General features: G+C 37.8%; 1 long non-coding RNA gene across 1 annotated transcript in view; it reads right to left on the bottom strand.

The window, feature by feature from the left end:
- The window catches only part of LOC127175951 (uncharacterized), a 47,049-nt gene extending 38,507 nt beyond the window's left edge, over positions 1-8,542 (bottom strand). The window contains exon 1 of the long non-coding RNA XR_007829046.1: positions 8,425-8,542. This is a non-coding gene — a long non-coding RNA (uncharacterized LOC127175951). The remainder of the gene's footprint in view (positions 1-8,424) is intronic.
- Between the last annotated feature and the right edge of the window lie 13,173 nt (positions 8,543-21,715).

Raw genomic sequence — 21,715 nt, 5'->3', positions numbered from 1 at the left:
GAAATGGCCACAGGTAATCAGCGGCGAGCTGTCGCAATAATGTTGACATCTTGCTCATAACTAGTGACTGAGGCAAGAGCTGAAAAGCCAGTGTCTTATTTTGTAATGACAGGGATAGGTATAGAATCACAAAATGGGATAAAATTAAAGTTTGCTGAAGTTCAGGCCTACGAACTTTGTTGCAATGAGCTGGTTACAAACTATTGCAAACTATTGTTTTACTTTAACTCATCAAAGGGTTAGTTAGCCCAAAAAAATCCCTAATGTCGTTCTAAACCTGAACCTTAAACCTAGATTTTCATTAAAGCGGTCATCAGATTTCCCATTTTCCACAAGTTGATATGATTCTTTAGGATCTTAATGAAAAGTCTATAATATACTTTGGTTAAAAATTCTCAATGGTTGTGTAAAACAACACCCTTTTTACCTTGCCAAAATCAGCTCTGCAAAAATCATCCCATTCTAAGGGGTTGTTCCTTTAAATGCAAATGAGCTCTGCTCACCCCGCCCCTCTCTTCTCTCTGTGGAGTGACGAGCCTGTTTGCTTTAGCCGCGTTTAGACGCTAAACTTGATAACTAGCACATTATTAGGAAAGGCGACTGCAAATTCATTAAAAACCCTTATACTCACTTCTGCTGTAAGTGAAGCTGGATCACGAATGATTCGCGCGAACATAGAGGGATATATGTAGATTGAGAGGCACATTCCTTTCACAAACAAACATAATCCACTGCATCTTCAGCAACTCAGATGTCGGGAGTAAATGACGACCACTATGTTCATTATTACATCCAGCAACACAACACCTCAATCGCTCAATTCTTGTCTAACTAACTGGACTGTTACAACTGATCTTTGGTAAGACGCAACATTACAAAAGACGTCTGCTAAACAACAGCTCCAATGGCTTAGGTGGTAAAGTGTCTAGCAGTGACAATCAGCCTTTTGCCGAATTTGTTTTTCTCCCTTTTCACATCACATATCAAATCAGAAAAGCATTTATTTTCAATAAAATAAAGGAAATAATCAAAAAGTGAAAACATAAAGTGCCTCAAGGGTGTTTATTGGTCAGGGTTAGGGGTAGGTGTAGAAAGGGCTGTATTGTCCAAGGCATCTATTTAAATAATGATCATTTACACTCAATACGGTATTATTGCATATTGTTTTATAATGCACTACAATACTGAGGTGCAAATGTCTGCTACTTGCAATAAGTAGTATATATACTAGGGATGACACAAACCGTTTGGTCTGACATCCACAGTTCAATACGTGCTTGTGAATTGTGCAGTTTTTCAGTTTTGCATTTAAATAACTTCCTTGTTTTATTTCTCTCAGAATTTGCTGTATGTGTGCCTGCAATTTCACGTGCTGAAATGAGGAAACGCTTCCCAGTTTGTATTTGAAAAAGCATCACACGCAGAGCATCTTCAATTCTAATGAAATGCAATGATAAGCCTTTCTAAACCTGTTGTCCAAAAAAAGTTATTAAAACAAAAGTTATAAAAAAAACATTATAACTTGTTTTTAATTCACAACATCAGTCGAGTGTTTGAAATAACTTCCTTATGTGATCTGATGTGAATTCTTATCACAGAATGAGGCAGACAATAAAATCTATACTCATATTCTATGTACGTTGATTAGCAACAGCTTATAAAAATACACAAGATGGCTTGAAGAACACAGATAAACCATACACTATTGCAGACGAGTGTTTATTGTCCTTACATTTCATCATTCAAAACGTTTAACGTTATATCTTGTTTTTATTCAATTACAGCAATAGCGATTCCTTTATCCATATTAGAGAAGCTGAAATGAAACGTCATCAGTGATACTTCTTTGTGGATTTTTTGCACGAGGGTGCCCTCTGGCGTCCAGTATGAATGAAACCTATTCTATTTTGCTTAAAAATCAAAAAAATAATTCCTCTCTCAAAAGAAAAAATATGCAGACATATACTAAACCACACTTTTTCCAGTGTACAGAGGTTTACGGGAGTATTTAGTTAATTTGTTGCCAAAAAAAAAAAAAAAACACACTGAAATAGCACAATAACAGAACCGAACCGCACCGAAAACTGTGGTTAAAAACTGAGGTACGTATTGAACTATGGACTAACTGTATTGTTGCATCCCTAATATACACTATTTTCACTTAGTGCAAATAGAATGCATTGGAATGTATTTATCCGACCCATGCTCATGAAGATACACGCCTCTATATACATTTCTGCAACACCGTAATTACTTACCTTATTGCACTTTTCGCAGCAGTTTCTAAGTGAAAAGTCCAGAGAGTGGTGCTAAAACACACGTTCAATAAGTGACCGTGGCACATTTTTATTACGTTGCTACAGGCACGTATAGCTGTGTTTTTATTACGCTGCTTGAGGTACATATTCCAGCTGTTCAGAATTGAAATATCCAGTGAGTGTCGCTAAAGGTTAATGCTCTACCGTGTTAGAAATATCCCCTACACCAAACCCAGACCTAAACCTACCCAATAGTGTTAACGAATGCTAAAGATATATACAAACGCATTTGTTGATGTAGCCATGCTATTTTAACTTCCTTATGCAGATTTGAGCTGTTTTGTCGAACCATAGTTTCGCGGGGTTCGTACCAGAGCACTTCATCTCTCAAGTGCGAGGCCGTATCTCGAGCTATGAAGCAAATATATAAATTAGATAACTCATGCATATGAAGCTGTATATGTGACGACAACATTCAAAAGTATCAGTTTAGTTCAAATCACGCAGGATGTAAAAAGTTATTACATAATATTCTGCAAGTAACTGTGTAAAAATTATGCTTTATTCTCAACTCATCGAAACTCTGTACCTGTAAATCATACTTTGTGTGAAAAGGAATAAAATTTGTCAGAGTTTTACTGCCTGTAGTGTTCATTTCAACTGGAAACTGTGGTGATTTGTACATATAGGTATGTTTTTTCAGTTTTGTAGATATGTATATAGATGCACGTATTTTCAATAAGTCTAGGTATGGCTAAGAAAATATGTTATTCTCACTTAGTGTAAATAGCATCTAATTGAAAATAGCCGCTTCCTTAAATTAAATGTGAAACTCTAAAGAAGAAAAACAGTATTTGTTGTAAATTGTACTTTGAAATTGTAAAATTTGTAAAATTGTAAAATAAATTGTAAATCTTTTTGTAGTGTACAATTGATGTTAATGGTCACCAACACTGTAAGTGAGAAAATTATGATATTTTTGGGTAAGCTATCCCTTTAACTGCTAATTTTAAACTGCCAGTTAATTATTTTTGAAAACTGTGGGTAACTTTTCCATAATCAGATATCAGCAGTTTTGAAAATGAAGGAAAAAAATAATATATATATATATATATATATATATATATATACACACACACACACTATTATTCAAAAGTTTGGGCTGGCTAACATTTTTTTTTTCTGAAAGAAATTAATACAGAAATGTATACTGTAATATATTAATTATTTACATATATTATGTACAGGCAAGGGTGCCACAAGATTCAGCTAAATTAATAATAATAATGATAGTGTGTGTGTGTGTGTCTGTATGTATAGATAGACAGATAGACAGATAGATAGATAGATAGATAGATAGATAGATAGATAGATAGATAGATAGATAGATAGATAGATAGACATCCTGCAGTACCTTCTGCATAGCATGGTATATCAAGATCAAACCTTGGTATTACCATTCCTGCACCATGGTACCACCGCAGTGCTTTTTGTAGTGGGAGAGAAAAATGAGAACACAAGTGGTTGCTATGGCAAATCAAACTTTTCATCATAAACAGCAAAGCTGAAAAGAGAGGGATGAAATTAAGGTAAAGAGAAAGGAGAGAGCGAGAGAGATGGACATGCGGGAGATGTATAATATTGAGCGATGCAGTCAGGGGCACAATAAAAACAGCTCTCAGGAGAGAGCGCTGCAGTCAACAGCTCTTATGAGCCACTCAAGACATCTCTGTTGTACAGGTATTGTGTGGGCAAAACTTATTCACTGGAGCGATGACGTTTAGCCTGTTTTAATCCAAACCGTTGCTGACCTAAACTGCACTCTTAAATAGAGCACAATATCAGTTTACAATGCCAGGCAAAGGTTTGAAGATGACACGTTATCCAGGAAGAGCCGTGTCGGAGTCTTGGATTAATCCTCAAGCCTCATTTACATGGACAAAACCTAAACTTACAAAAGAGAGAGCGATTTTGGATCACTTATTTATAGCTTCCACCTTTGAGCTGTGTGTGCTTCACTGGTGCGAGTGTGTTTGTGGGTGTTTGTGTAGATATTTGATCATGTCTGAATGGTAAGAAGTAGGCGGACGCCTGAGGGTTTTGCTCTCTCTCTCTTTATTTTCTTCCACTGCTCCTTCATCCCAGAGCAGTGGTTAAGCCTGTATTATCCCGCCTTACCCGGGCTTACATTATCATTATCATCCCTGTGTACCAACACTATTGTTACCACAGGGCAGCACTCCAATGTGTTAAGAGGCAAGCTTAAAATCTCCTAAAGAGCCAGTAGATTACCACCATTCAATATTTCTCACCATTTTCATATTCTGCACTTATGTTTCCGGGGCCGCGCTCCGCTGCTGAAAAGCACTTGGGCCATTTTGAGTTTGTTTATTCCTGAATGTTTTTATACTTGTGTTGAACAAAACACCTGCATGTTATTTATAAATGTTAAACTTTAGTCTGTAACTCACATTTGTGCTATGGACATGAACGATACCTCAAATCATGTGGCTTGTTGAGATGCGCTTTTACATTTCTGAGCCAAAAGAAAAATCCAGTAGGATAATTTGAGCAAAAACACATGGCCTAAAAATCTCATAGATTTACACTGAGGAGCAGGACTGAAATGATTAGTTGACATTAGGCATGTAACAATTCATTTAACTCACGATATAATACAATTTTCTCACAATTTGTTGAGTAGCAATTAAAAATTAGAGGCAACCACTGCATTTTTTAATCAAAATTCAAACAAAGACAAAGCAGTTTTTCATTTAAATTAGATTGTATAATATCAAAATTTGAAGCAAAAACAATAATCTGACTTTAGCTTTGTGAAATTATGTAGGGCCCTATGAATTCCGCAGAATTGCGAAATCCAGTCATAAAGACGGAATTTACAGAATAACACAGAATGTCACGGAATTTGTCAAAGTTTGAATTAATTAATCAAAAGTAGGTCATTACACTTAAATCAAACCGCAATATGGACTAGTATCTGTAAATATTACGCCGCAAAAATACCATTTAACTGTGAATCCTGCATGTTCTGTGTGTCTTTGTTTTAATGAATGGAGCAGACAACCGGTTTTGTTTATTACACACACTGAAGCGCGGGACGCTCGCAGTGATTACAGCATCTGTCGTCTTACTAAATGAGGACATAAATACATGAACAATATCTGATGAGAGTCACTTCATGAGCATCTGACCGTTCCATGTTAGGAAAACTAGCGTTATATCATATACACACAGAAATGTAAAGGTAGACACGGCAGCCTGTCAAAAAAAAGTCCAGTTTAACTTGACAACAAGACATTGTGAGAGAAATATATATTACTACTGTTACTACTACTACTACTAAAATGAAACAAACATTATTTTTTAGGGTATAATCAAACAACATTTTTTCCATGTTTTAATTTTAATAGTAAATTCCCCTTTGTCAAAAAAAAAAAAGTTTGCTTAATTTTCAATTATTAAAAGTTAAATGAAATTAACCATTAAAAAAGAGCCGATAAAAATTAAAATGGGAAAAAACGGAATTTGGAAAAAAATAAAATGGAATTTGGGAAAAAATAAAACAGATTTCATAGGGCCCTAATTATGCTACTTAAAACTACAGGGGACATTCGCACAGAACGCATCTTTGCGTCTAAAAACGCAAGACGCAGCACTCAGGAATGTTTTTTTAAAAAGCGCAGCGTAGAACGCAAGAGTCTCGACACACGCTTTTGAGACGTGATGCAATATTCAATAATTTGTGTTATTTTTTATATTTTATATTAATTAGCAGGGACTGCTTTGTTTGTTTTACAGACAGCTTCTATATAAAGTCCAGTAAGAGACTATTATCTACTTCTTATTCTTTTCATTTTAATTTAATTCTCATTAAAAATGTCTACAAATGGATAAAACTAATCCGAGATCAGGTAAGAACCATAGACATTGGTTCAGTGGTTCTCAATCTCAATGAACTCGCATGATTCACGGGTTTACAGAGATCATCGCCCCCTAATTGCAAACTGTTGAAATTTTGAAACATTTCGAAACAGTTATGAAGTAATGAAGCCTCGTAATGAAACCTCGTTTACTGAAATCACATGACTTTGGCAGTTTGATACGCACTCCAAACCACTGTTTCAAAACTATTGAATCACAAAAGTTTCGTGCTTCATGTAGCAGTACTTCGAAAATGGCCATCACTAACGCTTATGAGAAGAGCTAATGGAGGCAGGAAGCAAGTCTCAAAGCCTGCCCCTTAATCACACCCTAAACCCTCGCGGCCTTCTAAGTCCACACTTTTATGATGTAATGCCGCTTTGACTGTCAGGTAGAAGTCTCTCACGGAGCTCGCCTCAGTGCGGGCTCAGCAGAAGTGCGCACTGATGGTGCATAGTGGCCGCAAAGGGGGCTTATGCAAGCACCTTTCTGAAAGCTAAAATGATGAATGACCCTTAGGTCTCGTGGACTTAATGGACATGTGCATGCGGCGGCCATTGTAAGTCCACAAGCGCGCAAGTGCACATGAAGCGTGCCATTTGGGGAAGGGCCATTGAAGGCAAACCAGTAGAGTATGGAAAAGATTTACCAAAACTACAAACAAAAAATACTGTCATGTGTGCCTCAATATACCCATGGTGAAGTTCTTTTTCATTCTTTGTCTAGGGCTAAAATAAGTAAATTAAGCAAATATGCAAGCAGTGGTTTAACTTTCCCCAACATTCAAATGTTTTGGTAATGTAATAATGCACAAAATTTACCCAGAGCACCTGAGAAACCACCAAAACACCTTTGCCACTAACCAGACAGATTCATATAGCAATGCAAAAAAAAAAAAAATCAAAATCTTGAAAAAATAAGCAGTATTTTCTGTTTTCAAACGTTAGGGGCGTGTCCACTGTTTGTGCTGAAACCACACCCACTCACAGAAAAGCTGCAGTCCTTCTTTCAAGAACCATTTTTGGTTCCATAAAGATCCGTTCAGTCAAAGCTTCTTTAAAGAACCATCTCTTTCTTACCTTTTTATAATCTGAAGAACCTTCTTTCACCACAAAGAACAGTTTTGTGAAACAGAAAGGTTCTTCAGATGTAAAAGGTTCTTTATGGAATCATTTAGACAGAAAGGTTCTTCAATGACATCATGAAGCACCCTTATTTTTTAAGGGGGGTACAAATTAATATGCATTTACATGACAAAGGCATAGCTAGCTAGCAAACGCTGTAGCAGCTAACAGCAATGACAGTACCTCGCAAATTGAATTCTCACTGTAGTTTGATGTCATACAACGATTGGTCTGCGCAGCGCTGCTTCAAGTCGAACACACCACTTATAGTGTTAAGGGAGAGCCCATGCTCAGTGGCTCCATTGTGTCACTGAGTCATGATTTTAACCCTGCCCAAAAAATCCTGAACTCAAAAATGGGATAAAACTATTCAGTAACTCTAACTCCACAATTCAGTACTGCATAGTTCACAGTCATTGTAACATGTTTCAGCAATGCATTTCTAACATTTAGAATGTGTTTAGAAACAATTCTCCCTTTGCATAGACTTTAAAAATTACCTAGAAACCACTCTGAACATCTTGGCATCCACAAAGAAATGCAATGTAAATCACTCAAGACACCTTAGCAATCTGAACACCCTAGCAACCACATGGACGTGTGTTAAGACCTGTTCAAAGCAGCCTAGCCATCTTCGAGCAACGCCATAGCAAACAACTTGGCAATATGCTAAAAACCACTCAGCAACAAACAGCCATAACAGCCTATCATTACAGCAGTGACTTTCACATGCACAAACACCACTCACATCTCTTTCAAATATAGAAACGTTTTTTCTGTTTACTAGTTCTATACTGAAGCTTTATGCAACAGACCTTATGACTCCAAACAGACATAGATCACACGGAAACCGAATGCCCAATAAATTTAGCTCTTTGTACTTTTGCCTTCCCTGAACTGTGTGTTCCATATCTTGCTAAGGAAAGGTTTGCAGCCTTGTTCTGAGTGCCCAACTAGACTCATATTAATATAGCTGGTGGAAGAGAGAGAGAGTCCAACTCTCATGCCATTTACAGCTAATATGATTTTCACCACAGAGCGGCAGGCACAAAGCACAGAGGTTAAAGAGCGCGTTTATATATAAAAAAGCACATACTCACTTAACTTTGAGGTTTTTACACCTTTTCCAGCAAAAAGAGAAAAAAATTCATTGCAGCTAGTGTAGTTTTTTCTGTGAATCTACAGCCTGTAACGCTATTCTATGTCAGGTCATCAAGGGCAACATAGAGAAATACAAGTTGCGTATGAAGCTGAAAGAGGAAAAGAAAAATGCAACAGCAATATAACCTTAAAAATAGTTTCATGAGGAACTTTCAACATCCATGTAACCTTTCCATTGAACAAAATGTTCTTTATGGTGGAAAAAAGGTTCTTCAGATTATTAGATTGTGCTTCACACTAAGAAAAACATGCTTCTTTAAATAACCATTCACTGAGAATTTCTTTACCATCTTAAAATTATTGGCATCAGTGGTTCCATGTGGAACCTTTAAAGGTTATGTAATATTGACAGCTACCGGATGAAGTAATTACTGCAGTCCAAATTCCAAATATTGGAGAGAGATGTTTCTCCTTCCCCCTCCTCCTCAGACTGGATGCTCACATGGGTTGCCAGAGAACACACGACAGGAATAATCGCAACTGAGCATGAAAGGCGACGAGCCTTACACTCTAAGATGATGAGTTGATATATCTGAGGTTTAAAATGCCTCAAGTCATTGAGCTTTTTAGATGGATGCCGAGGCTTTTAGGTTGGGTAGAATCTGCGACCTCTAACCAAGTTCGTTTGCTTGCTTTCATGGCTGCAACTGGCAACCCGGGAAGTAGAAATACTATCGGATAAACTGTCAGTGGGCGGAATCACAAAGACTAAAACAAAAACAGACATTCTGACACAGAATGCACTAGAGTTCAACGATTCCTTGATTCTATTTGAGTATTTGATTTTAAAAAATCCTCGATTGCATTTTGCCTGTGTCGTAATTGGCGAAATACCAGAAATGGTGCATTCCACATATTAAACCCATTTAAAAATCATAATAAAACATGATCCTATTAAGAATTCACAAATGCTATGATTCAATTAAATAAATATATGCAATGCAGGTTTAATATATGCACTTTAATTATTTACATGCGTGTACATCTCAGAGCGGCTCCCTTCACAGTAAATGCTGCTACACAAACTAGTTATCATTTGCATGTGTGGAGCGTCTCAAACTCCATCTCTGAATGTTGTTGTGAGTTTGGGTTTATTGTAACATTCATCTGGGAACGCAACATGCACTATTTCATCAGATTTGTAAGGTATTATTTATAAACCTATGCAAACACAGGAGAATACATCATTATTTTTTCAATATGCTAATTGTTCATCATGATTTTCAAAATAAAAGTTTAAACATTCACTCTGAGTTTACACATTTTGATGTCCACATATTTAAGAAATTACAGTGGCTGCAGCTTTTCTGTTATAAAGACAGGGGTTATGGGGCGAGCAGAGCTCATTTGCAATTAAAGCAGCCTTGACCAGAATGGGATGATTTTAGCAGAGCTGATTTTGGCAAGGTAAAAAGGGTGGTTTTACACTACCATTGTGTTTTTTTTAGCCAAAGTATATTATAAACTTTTCATTAAGACCCTAAAGAATCATATCAACTTGTGGAAAATGGGCATCCGATGACTGCTATAAGACTAGTCCCAGACTAGTGAAATATAGAGATCTGGCATGAAACTCTAGATGGCGCAGTCCAATAGGTCTAACTCGATCTGACCTAATGACATCATTATCATATAATTCTGCTATGAGGTGATTCATGTATGCTATATGGGGGTTATTTCATGTATGTTATATGTGTTAGCGTAGCAGAACTATTCTGCCAAGACCAAATACATTATCACTGTCATGTACATTACTATGCCACTTGAGTTGCCAGATTGAAAACAAACAACAGGAATGACCGCATTTGACAATGAAAGGCGAATGGCCTTACACTGTAAGTTGATGAGTTGGTTTATCCAAATTTGAAAATGCCTCAGGTCATAGAGCTTTTAAGATGGATGTCGAGGCTTTTTCGAGACAGGTAGAATCTGCGACCTCTTTCAATTGCCTGCTTCCACAGCTGCAATTGACAACCCAGGGGCAGGAAGTTCAAATGCTATTAGTCTTGCATAGCCAGACCTTCAGAATAATGGCAGAAGGTCTGGGGACCTTGGCTGCTTTGAATGGCCAAGGCCAGCCCAAGAGGCCATATAACTGACAGGTAAATCAAATCAGTAACTGACAGGTAAAACAATTCCCCACAATAACATACTCTAAACAGACTTGTGCAAAACTCTTGAACGTATTTTAAAGATTTTGTGCTACTTTTGAAAATCCGTTAATTAGTTGATCTTGATTAGCACTTATTGTCACAGCTGTAAAAATAATCTTTATATCAACTTATCACACAACAGTGTTTCCCCTGCCATTATATTAGGGGGTGGTTTTGATACTTAATTTCCATGATCTAAATCAGGGGTCACCAAACTTGTTCCTGGAGGGCCAGGGTCCTGCAGAGTTTACCTCCAACTTTCCTCAACACTCCTGCCTGGAAGTTTTAAGTATACCTAGTAAGAATGCGATTAGCTTTTTCAGGTGTGTTTGATTAGGGTTGGAGCTAAACTCTGCAGGGCCCTCCAGGACTGGGTCAGGTGACCCCTGCTCTAAATATTCTTAAAAATTAAAAGGTTGTCATTTGAAAGTGTGCAGGCCTTCTTGCAGTATTATGTTGTTATAATATGATTAAAATGACAATAATATCACTTAGCACAATTATTTCTAGGGCAATGTATCGCAAAACAAAAAAAAAGTGACAGTAAAAAAGTGCCTAATCACAGCATCTTTGTTTCCAGGCAGAACATTAAAGAACGCTCACACACATCTCCCAGAAATTTGTGTAATTCAAACTGATGACGACTTCAAACTCATGAAGTGTTTCCACTTTTGTGTGCCATATGCATCAGATGTTCAGCCAGTGGTCAGTGGGCATGACATCTAAGGCTGAGACTAAAATACTATTGGTTAAACTGGCAGTGGGCAGAATCACAAAGACCAAAACAAAAACAGACATTCTGACACAAAAAGCATATTTCAAAGTAGAATGACTGTCCATAGCATTGATTTCCAGTAGCCCCTTACTGCAGAACACAAGATCCATGGGGCGGGGTTGGATCCACATCTAGGGTGTGGAGATGGTAGGTTTAGGGCTGGAGATGTGTGGGTTTAGGGATCAAGGGGTGGAGACAGGTAAGTTTAGGTATACAGTATGTAAGGTGGAAGGAGTTGGATCTGGATCCAACCTTGCTCCCAGGATCTTGTGTTCTGCAGTGAAGACCATCTCTTGATTTTCAGAGAAACAAATATGGGAACTTAGCATGTTTCCTAACTATCTGTAACAAATTATAGGTCCAGAAATTACATACAGCACCTTCATTCATGGAACTTTTCCATTCCACAAAAAGTTCTTTAGAGTGGAAAAAGGTTCTTCAAATCATTCAAATGTTCTTCACATATTTTAAGAACTGTTCACCAAAAGGTTCTTTGGAGAACCAAAATAGTTCTATGGCACTGCTGTGAAAACCCCCATTTGGAACCTTTACCTTTATGACCCAAAGTATTATTTCAGCATATTTTAGTCTTTTTTATACGACAGCAACAGGAACCATGTGCACATGTATGTCTCTGAAATAACTGAAGCATTTTAAGACATTTGTCCTAGTCACGAAAGATCACATCACATATGACATGAATGGTACTGGGAACACAGAGGAACATGCAGCACTTTCATGCATTTATTCCACAAGGTTTCGACCTGTAGAGCAGAGGCTTTATTGGCAGGTGGAGAGGTTGTCCCTGGACTGGGATCGGGGGCGGAGGTGGAGGTGGAGGGGACTTTCTCCTGACAACAGGCTGGGGAGACGGAAAACTCCATCACCAGCGGCGGCCATCCCAAATCGCCCCCTCAGCAGCGCTCCGGAGCTGTAACGGGAGAGCCAGCAGCCTCCTACGCCACTGACACACACACAAGCACACACTAACCAGCGCTACTCCTTTCAAAGTGAATGCTTTTGGCTCAGCTTTGAAGATCGATACTTTCTAACCTTCTTTTCATTTATTTTAAAAACAGTGCGTGCCCTTTTCTTCCTCTGTGTAGGCATACGTAGCAAAAGAACTCCATTAAAAGTGTTTCCAATAGAATTGTTCCACTCAGGAGGATATAACTTGGATACAAAGCAATGGTTATTATTATCAAGTTAGGTCAGCTTTGACTCAAACTTTCTTTGCTTCTAGATTAACACAGTTTATGGCACATTTCTCCCTCGCAGCGCGAATTATGGTCTTTTTTCCACCTGCCCGCTACAATCTCTGCTGCCTCTTTTACTTAGAAGACATTTCACAAGTCATTTCAAAGCCAGGTGTTGATGACACACTCCGCAAGCGGCTTCTCAAGGACGTCGCGCTGCACTCGGACAACATCTCCACATATTGAATCTGCCACAATAGTGACAGAGCCCGCGTCCGAGAATAACTCTCGGGCGCCATTGCAACTCTGAATCTCCCGTGTTTAAAAGTCTCCGGATCGCTGTGCAAGCGCTCAGCCCGTGGATGATTCATTCTGTAATCTCTCCGTGCATATCAGAGATATTGACTGCCGGAGAAAAGCTTTCAGACGTAATGGAGATTCATTTTTCCGATGGTGTTAAGAGGAACATATAGCTCATATTTGCACTGGCCTTCTCCGCTGTGAGCTATGAGATTTCAAAGAGTCGAAAGGAGACGGAAATATGACACAGGCATTGATCTGAAAAACTCCAATGAGAGAAATGTTTGGAGAACGCAGGCTGGGTTTTACTGCCTCAGCCTTAATGCGGTTTGTATGTATTAGATGCAACAGTTATGCTTTGAATCTGGAAAAGTTGGAGTTTAAATCATGTTCCACTGAGCTACTGCAGGCCCGTTGTAAGTAATGGAAGTCTACAGGCGTATAAACAATTCCATGAGTGCTGTAGCGCCGTCGTCCATGACAACGCTGAGTGGGACGAGTTATAGCCTTCAGGCTCTCCACGGCAACCGGTGGCACAATTAAAAAAAGCAAACAAACACAAAATGAAACACCCACCCTCCATCTCACCTCCACCCGCTAGTCAACTGTGCATGCTATTCTTCTCAAAACAAAATGCACAATGGAGGACACACACACCAGAGGAGGAACATCTATTATTTATGCTAAAATACAACATAATACATGAAGGTAGTCCTTAAAGTTACAGGAGACGTGTATGAATCTGACTTTCACACTCCTTCACATGAAAGTTAGGTTCCTTTTAAAGAAACAGTTATGCATTTGCAATGGAAAATGGGCCATTTAGATGTATTAGTATTAATACAGATGGGGACAAATTAATTGAGTGTGTGTAATTCTATATAAAAAAAATAATTTGCGTAAATAAAACAATGCATTGACTTCTAAACATATTTTTGTCTATTCAATGCTTAAATGCATTCATCTACAATAATAGTTACATTGCATAACAATGAAATTCTTAGTTATTTATATATTAATAAGCATCTAATAAATTATTTAACGCATAAACATTACATTAAATTCCATGCAACTGCAATGACTTTGCACTTTTCATCACAGATCTTGATTAATTGCTTGAACATCAGTGCGAGGTTGCATGCATATGTAAACACACATGCACAGAACATTAGTTTAAAACTTGTTTCAGAGGGTACATTGTGTTTGGCGACTGGAGAGAGAATGCACATGCCGTTTAGGAAACTATAACTTGGGAAAAACATTAGCGTCAGATTATTGATGTAATATTTATGAAGTAATATCAGGAGGCTGTTGTTCCATTATTCAGAGCGATGGAGGGAGCTTGGAGTGGAGGAGGAAACAAACGGCTGGTGTTAAAAGACTCATGCGCAAGCTGCAGGTGGGTGGAAAAGGGCTTCCCCGGTATTACTGACGCACAGCTTACATAAACACACACACACGTTCTCACATTTACAATGTGACCAAGCCATCACGTACACACACGCTGAGTTACAAAACAGTTTAAACTACAACAAAAGCCCTCTTTCTAATAAACCTAACACATTCAAACATGAGATTTGAGAGGGTGGATGTAGCCTCAGAGATGTTTAGAGGATGTGGGTGTGGCATGGAAATATTTTCTGTATGCTAGCAATCCACACTCTTTTACTTCATATTCAATTTTTTACTGTTCATTCTAGTACTGTCAAAGCCAGATGCCTAAAGGCAATTTGACACGGGATGTAGAAAAAAGCAGAAGAGCCATAATCTTACAGGAAGTCAGATTTTGATACAGTGGCAATCATTTTCATGCAGAAAGCGGCACGTTTTGGCAGTATGCAAGCAGAGAAAACCAAAAATCTTGTCATTTGTGTGTGCTCAGCTTTTTTGCCACTCAAAACACTACAACGCCTCCACTTTGGGGTGTGTCTGTAGCAAATGTTACATGTAGGTTTTTTTCAGGACAGATCCAGTATAATAAACATACAGTTGAAGTCAAAAGGGTTATACTTTATTTTGATAGTCCACTTTAGACATTTTACTAACTATAAGTAACTTTGCAACTACATGTCAACCAGTTCTCATTCATTTGCAACTACATGTCTACGTGCTCTCAGAGCAGACTGTTAGGTCAGGTTTAGGGTTAGTAGAATAAGTTGACATATACTTGCAAAGTTTAGAAGATATTAAGCAGACAGTCTCTAATACTCTAATGACGAGCTTGCATGCAGTTGCAAGTTACTTATTGTTAGCAGAATGTCTAAAGAGGACTATCATAATAAAGTGTTACCTTTTGAATTTGAAGATCAGGGTACATTTAACTTATTTTGTCTTCTGGGAAACATGTAAGTATCTTCTGTAGCTTCTGAAGGGCAGTACTACATGAAAAAAGTATGATATTTACGCCTAATACAAAAAATGTACTAATTTTCATTCTCATCAAAAGTTTTCACCCCCCCACCTTTTAATGTATTGTTTTTCCTTCTGGAGCATCAGTGAGCATTCAAACCTTGTGTAATAGTTGCTAGTTGCATATGAGTCCCTCAGTTGGATGGGATCTCAAAATCATACAGTCATTGTTGGAAAGGGTTTAAATACATAAAAATGCTGAAAAAAAAAAACACACAAATAATTTGTGGGACCTACGTAAATGATTTTTCTGAAGAACAGCTGGCACTTTAACTGTTCAGGACCAACAAGGGACTCGTGAACAACTATCTGTACAGTAACTTAGACAAGCAAGAACTTACGGTACCATTCGTTCCAGTTATTTTTAGCTGTACTTTGCTATTGCTTCTAGTTATTTGCCTATAACAGCTAATGAATCAGAAGTCTTGCACATTCAAAGTAAAAGATCACATTTACATTGCAAAACAATATGGATACACATGACTTGAAAAGATGAACACTTCATTTCTGAATGCCAAAAGTATAAACTTTTGTAAACTCACTGAGTCACTGAGGATGGCTCATTTCAGAAAACCATTATAAAACTGACTATATTCCCCATGAGGCAAAATTACTTTAATTTCTTTCATACTTTGTAATATAACAGTTACATTTTTGAAATGTTGCAGCTTCAATGACGTGTGTGGCTGACAAAGGTGCAGCCTTCAAAATTAGATGAAGGCCATTTCCCAAATGGCACGCTTCATGTGCATTTGCAGACTTACTATAGTGTAGGGTATTTCTTTTGTCATTTTAGGTTTGCAAGCACCACCTTTGCTCCGCAGTAGACTACTACCCAAGCAGTCAAAGTGCCATTAGGTCACAAAAGTGTAGAGTCTGAGGGAGACGGCAAGGGCTTATGATTTCATTTGGGACAAAGCTGATACACTGTCAATCCCACAAGCCACGCTTTCATACAGAACATAAGAACTTGTGAGGGCACAAGTTGGTTTGTCAGGTAAAAATAAGTGCAAAATGGCACAGTTCAGTAAATAATGTGTGACATAAACTATGCTAGTCATGAACCATATGCACATTTTAATTAACTGCCACGAAAAGATCCAAATATGTAATAGTGATTGGCAAAACATTCATGTATTTAAGGGTTAATAACGATAACTATAATGATTAGTATATTAGCGTCAACACACCGACGGGACTGTCACATTCTGTTTAGTCTAATTTCAACATGCCATAAACAAGTTTTAGGAAATGTTGAAAGATATAATTTTATAGCTTTCTGACCTTGCATAGACAGCAACACAACTTACGATTCAAGGCCCAGAAAGGTACTAAGGACATTGTTAAAATAGTCCATGTGACAGTGCATCAACCGTAATGTTCTAAAACTACGAGAACACAAAAAGTAACGACCTCATAGAACAATGGCTTCTCTTCCATATCAGTCTGCATGCTGGTGTAGGCTGCCCTGCACCTTGTTTACAAGCAGAGGAAGATATACACTGTACATAAAACAGTCTTCATAAACATATCTGAAGATTTCGACAGAGAGGATGACTTGCAATCTTTTACCCAGCCTTACTTATTTGAACCGAAATATATATGAGAGATGGACGTTCTACATCAGAATGCTGGCTCCTGCGTCAGCAGCACTACACATACAGCATGCGTTGTGATACTCTCGTGAACGTGCAGTGACACGGAAGAGAAGAAACTGTTGAATAAAGTCATTATTTTTGTTTTCTTTGCACACAAAAGTGTTCTTGTAGCTTCATAATGTTCTTACTACCTTTCTGGGTCTTCAACGTGTCAGTTGCGTTGCTGTCTATGCAGGGTCAGAAAGCTCTCAGATTTAATAAAAATATCTTAAAGGGGTCATCGGATGCAAAGTTCACTTTTACATGTTGTTTGATCATTAATGTGTGTTGGCAGTGTATGTACAAATCTACCCTATAATGATAAAAATCCATGTAGTGGTTTTTAATTAATCTGTAAAAATAATATCCCCTTTTTCAAATCAAGTCATTCTCAGATGCTCCCACGATAGTTGATTGACATGAGCATTTTACCTCAGCTCAGCTGTCACAGTCCATCCTCTTTGTTTCGATGCCGGAGCAGGGATGTAAGTTAGTCAAGAATATCTCCGATTGAGCGATTGAGGTGTTGTGTTGTTGGATGTAATATTGATCATAGTGGTCGTCATTTACTACCGACACCTGAGCTGCTGAAGATGCAGTGGATTACGTTTGTTTGTGAAGGGAATGTGCCTCCCGATCTACATATATCCGTCTATGTTCGTGGAATCATTCATGATCCAGCTTCACTTACAGCAGAAGTGAGTATAAGGGTTTTTTTATGAATCTTTGCGATCGCTTTTCCTAATAATGTGCTAGTTAGCAAGTTTAGCGTCTAAATGCGGCTAAAGTAAACAGGCTCGTCACTCCACAGAGATAAGAGAGAGGCGGGGCAAGCAGAGCTCATTTGCATTTAAAGCAGCCTCGACCAGAATGAGATGATTTTTGCAGAGCTGATTTTGACAAGGTAAAAAGGGTGTTGTTTTACACTACCATTAAGAATTTTTAACCAAAGTATATTATAGACTTCTCATTAAGAAATTAAAGAATCATATCAAATTGTGGAAAATGGGCATCCGATGACGCCTTTAATTTGTGCTCCAATGGACGAAGGTCTTACAGGTTTGGAACAACATGAGGGTCAGTAAATAACATTTTTGGGTGAACTATCCCTTTAAATTGCCCTTGGCAGGTGCTTTGGGTCAGACAGACACAAATAATAATAATCCTAAATGCAAGTTTTATTTAGTCTTTTTTTAACAATAGATTTTAAGATGCTTTTGTTGCCATGCAGAATGTTCTTTGTTTGTTTCAATCACATGAAACTGACCCCTGAAATAATGAGATTCGAAAGGAACACGAACGACACCTGCACAACAGCTTCCTAACCTCTCCAGATCCCTTTCCGGCGAGGACCTCGGCATTGCTATCAAGCCTGCTTATACAGATGCGGATTTGTATATTTATAAAGTCCATCCATCCAGCTCTAGTTCCATCATGACATCGCTGGAGGGGAGACGAGAACTGCCGCTGTATTGTAGTGACACCACAACACGCCATACAACAATGTGCCACAGGGACTTCTCTCTCTCTTTTCTGCTGTCTGTGTTTTCCTACGTTTACTTCTCTCCTCTCCTCCTCATTGTTTCCTGTTTTCCCTCCATCCCTGCCTTCTTTCTCTCTTTAGTTTTTCTAGCATACCCCTCTCCTCCTTCTTTCCTGTGCTTGCCCACAGACCTGCTGCTGTCAGTTTGGTAAAGCGTGGCCTCAATGAGCCATGGTGACTCACTGTGTGTGTGTGTGTGTGTGTATGTGTGCGCTCATCAATCTAGAATGGAGAAACAAATAGTTTTTTTTTTTTCACTGATCTCCCTCCTGCCCTGTGAGATCTTCCAGGCGACTGTCAGAACACTCCTGTGTCATTCATGCCCCCTTAAGCAAACACACGGCCGCATGTGTGTGTGTGTGTGTGTGTGTGTGTGTGTGTTGACATGTTTCCAAGTGCATGTTCTCATGTGTGAATTGTTCATCGGGGAGAGACAATGAATTTTGTCATGTCTCTGTATGGATGAATGTGCGTTTGGTAAGTGAAATTAGAGGCGTAACGAGCAGCGCTGCACAGGGAGTTACAGACAAATGTTGCATCGCTGTACAACCACAGAACCCAAACTGCTCTGACATTCATTTTCTTCTCAGAAACAACATTTGAAATAACTTTCTCGCTCATCACCTATTCATTCATTTCTCGCTCTCGCTCTAGTATCACGTCATCTAGGGCCGTTTACACACAAGCTTGTTTTTTCAGGAGTGAATTCAGGAGTTCCCAGCATCTGCTGAACCTTTTCTGAACCCATATGACCTAAATTATTTACTGAAGTAACTGCTGAGATTTTAAACAATGCTTCAACCTTTTAACAAACATAATGAACATAATTATAGTACATAATTACAGTAAGGAATATTAGACTAAAAGTAAAATAAGCAAGCTATTAAGTCTTTTGAAATAATAGACTAATTTAAACAAAAAAATTCAAAAGTTTGGGATCAGTAAGATTTTGTAATGTTTTTTAAAGAAGTCTTTTCTGCTCATCAAGTCTGCGTTTGATTTAAAATACATAAAAAAACAGTAATATTGTGAAGTATTATAAGTATTATTGCAAATTAATTTTATTTTTTTTTTTATAATTTTTCAGCATCATTACTCCAGTCTTCAGTGTCAAATGGTCTTTCAGAAATCATTCTAATATGCTGATTTATCATCAAGTTAATTTTTTTTTTCAAACCTGTGATACTTTTTCAGGATACTTTGGTGAATTCTTTTTTTCTCAAGGCTGTAAATAAAGCAAAAAACTCCTTTTACAATAAAATACTTTTTAATCGTTCTACATCAAAATTTCATGTTTAATTCTGTTATTTGCCATTTCTTTTTAATTATTTGTGAAATTCACTAGCATTTTCTGAGTGAAAATTGTTTTTAAATAAATTCAAAACGTTTTTTATTATTTATTATATAAATAAAAAATAAATAAATAGATAAATAATTCCTGTTATTTATTTAAATTATAGTACATTATGTACAGTCATGGCCAAATATATCGGCACCCTTGCAATTCTGTCAGAAAATGCAACCCTTCTCTCAGAAAATTGTTGCAGTTGCAAATGTTTTGGTACTCACGCATTTATTTTTTGTTTGCATTGGAACAACACAAAAAACAGAGAAGAAAAGTCAAATCTGATACAATTCCACACAGAACCCAAAAAATGCACGGGACAAAATTATTGGCACCCTTAACTTAATATTTGGTAGCACCCCTTTTGGAAAAAATAACTGAAATCAATCGCTTCCTGTAGCCATGAATGAGTTTCTTACACCTCTCCACTGGAATTTTGGACCACTCTTCTTTTGCAAACTGTTCCAGGTCATTCAGATTTGAAGGATGCCTTCTCCCAGCTGCTGTTTTGAGATCTCTCCACAGGTGTTCTGTGGAATTCAGATCTGGACTCATTGCTGGCCATTTTAGAACCCTCCAGTGCTTTGTTTGTAACCATTTCTAAGTGCTTTTTGAAGTGTGTTTTGGGTCATTGTCCTGCTGGAAGATCTATGACCTCTGGTGGAGACGCAGCTTTCTGACACTGGCCTAAAATTCTTTGGTAATCATCAGATTTCATGATACCGTTCACACAATCAAGGCATCCAGTGCCAGAAGCAACAAAGCAACCCCAAAACATCTTTGAACCTCCACCATGTTTGACTGTAGGGACTGTCTTCTTTTCTTTGAAGACCTCATTTTTTCTGTAAACAGTGCCATGATGTCCTTTACCAAAAAGCTCTACTTTTGTCTCTTCTGTCTACAGTATGTTCTCCAATAAGGATTGTGGTTTTGTCATATAAGTTTTGGCAAACTTCAGTCTTGCTTTTTTATGCCTTTGTGTCAGCAGTGGTGTCCTCCTGGGTCTCCTACCATACTGTCCCTTTTCGAGGGATAGTGTGAGCTGACACTGTTGTACCCTGTGTCTGCAGATCAGCTTGAATTTGTTTGGAAGTTAATCAGGGTTCGTTATCCACCATTTAAACAATCCTTCGTTGTAATTTTTCATTAATTTTGCTCTTCCATCCACGTTCAGGGAGGTTAGCTACAGTGCCATGGGCTGTAAACTTCTTGATGATATTGCGTACAGTGGACACAGGAACATTAAGATCTCTGGAGATGGACTTGTAGCCTTGAGATTGTCCATGTTTTTCCACAATTTTTCTCTCAAATCCACAGACAACTCTTTACACTTCTTTCTTTTCTCCATGCTCAGTGAGACACACAACACAAAGGTTGAGTCAACTTTTCTCCATTTTAACTGGTTGCAAGTGTAATTACTATATTGCCCACATCTGTTACTTGCCACAGGTGTGTCTAAATTCAAATTACAGGAGCATCACATCTTTGAAAAGCAATTATTTCTTACAATTTTGACAAGGTGCCAATAATTTTGTCCAGTCCATTTTTGAGTTCTGTGTGAAATTTGATCAAGTTTGACTTTTCTTCTTTGTTTTGTGTGTGTGTGTGTTGTTGCAATGCAAACAAAAACGATGAGCATGTGAATACCAAAACATTTGCAATTGGAACAATTTTCTGAGAGAATTGCAAGGCTGCCGATATTTTTGGCCATGACTATATTTATTTAGTTTCATTTGGCTTTTCTATTTTAATTATAATTCTTGTATTTTTTATACATTTTTTATAATTCTTTTTATTTTTTATCACAGTTGTAAAAAGGGAAATAAAACCTAAACATGCCAAAAATTGTTATTTGGTAAGTGTTAGCATGCA

This window comes from Labeo rohita, chromosome 14 (assembly GCF_022985175.1).
Source record: "Labeo rohita strain BAU-BD-2019 chromosome 14, IGBB_LRoh.1.0, whole genome shotgun sequence".
In the NCBI taxonomy this organism is placed as follows: Eukaryota; Metazoa; Chordata; class Actinopteri; order Cypriniformes; family Cyprinidae; genus Labeo; species Labeo rohita.
This window is presented reverse-complemented; position numbering and strand designations above follow the sequence as displayed.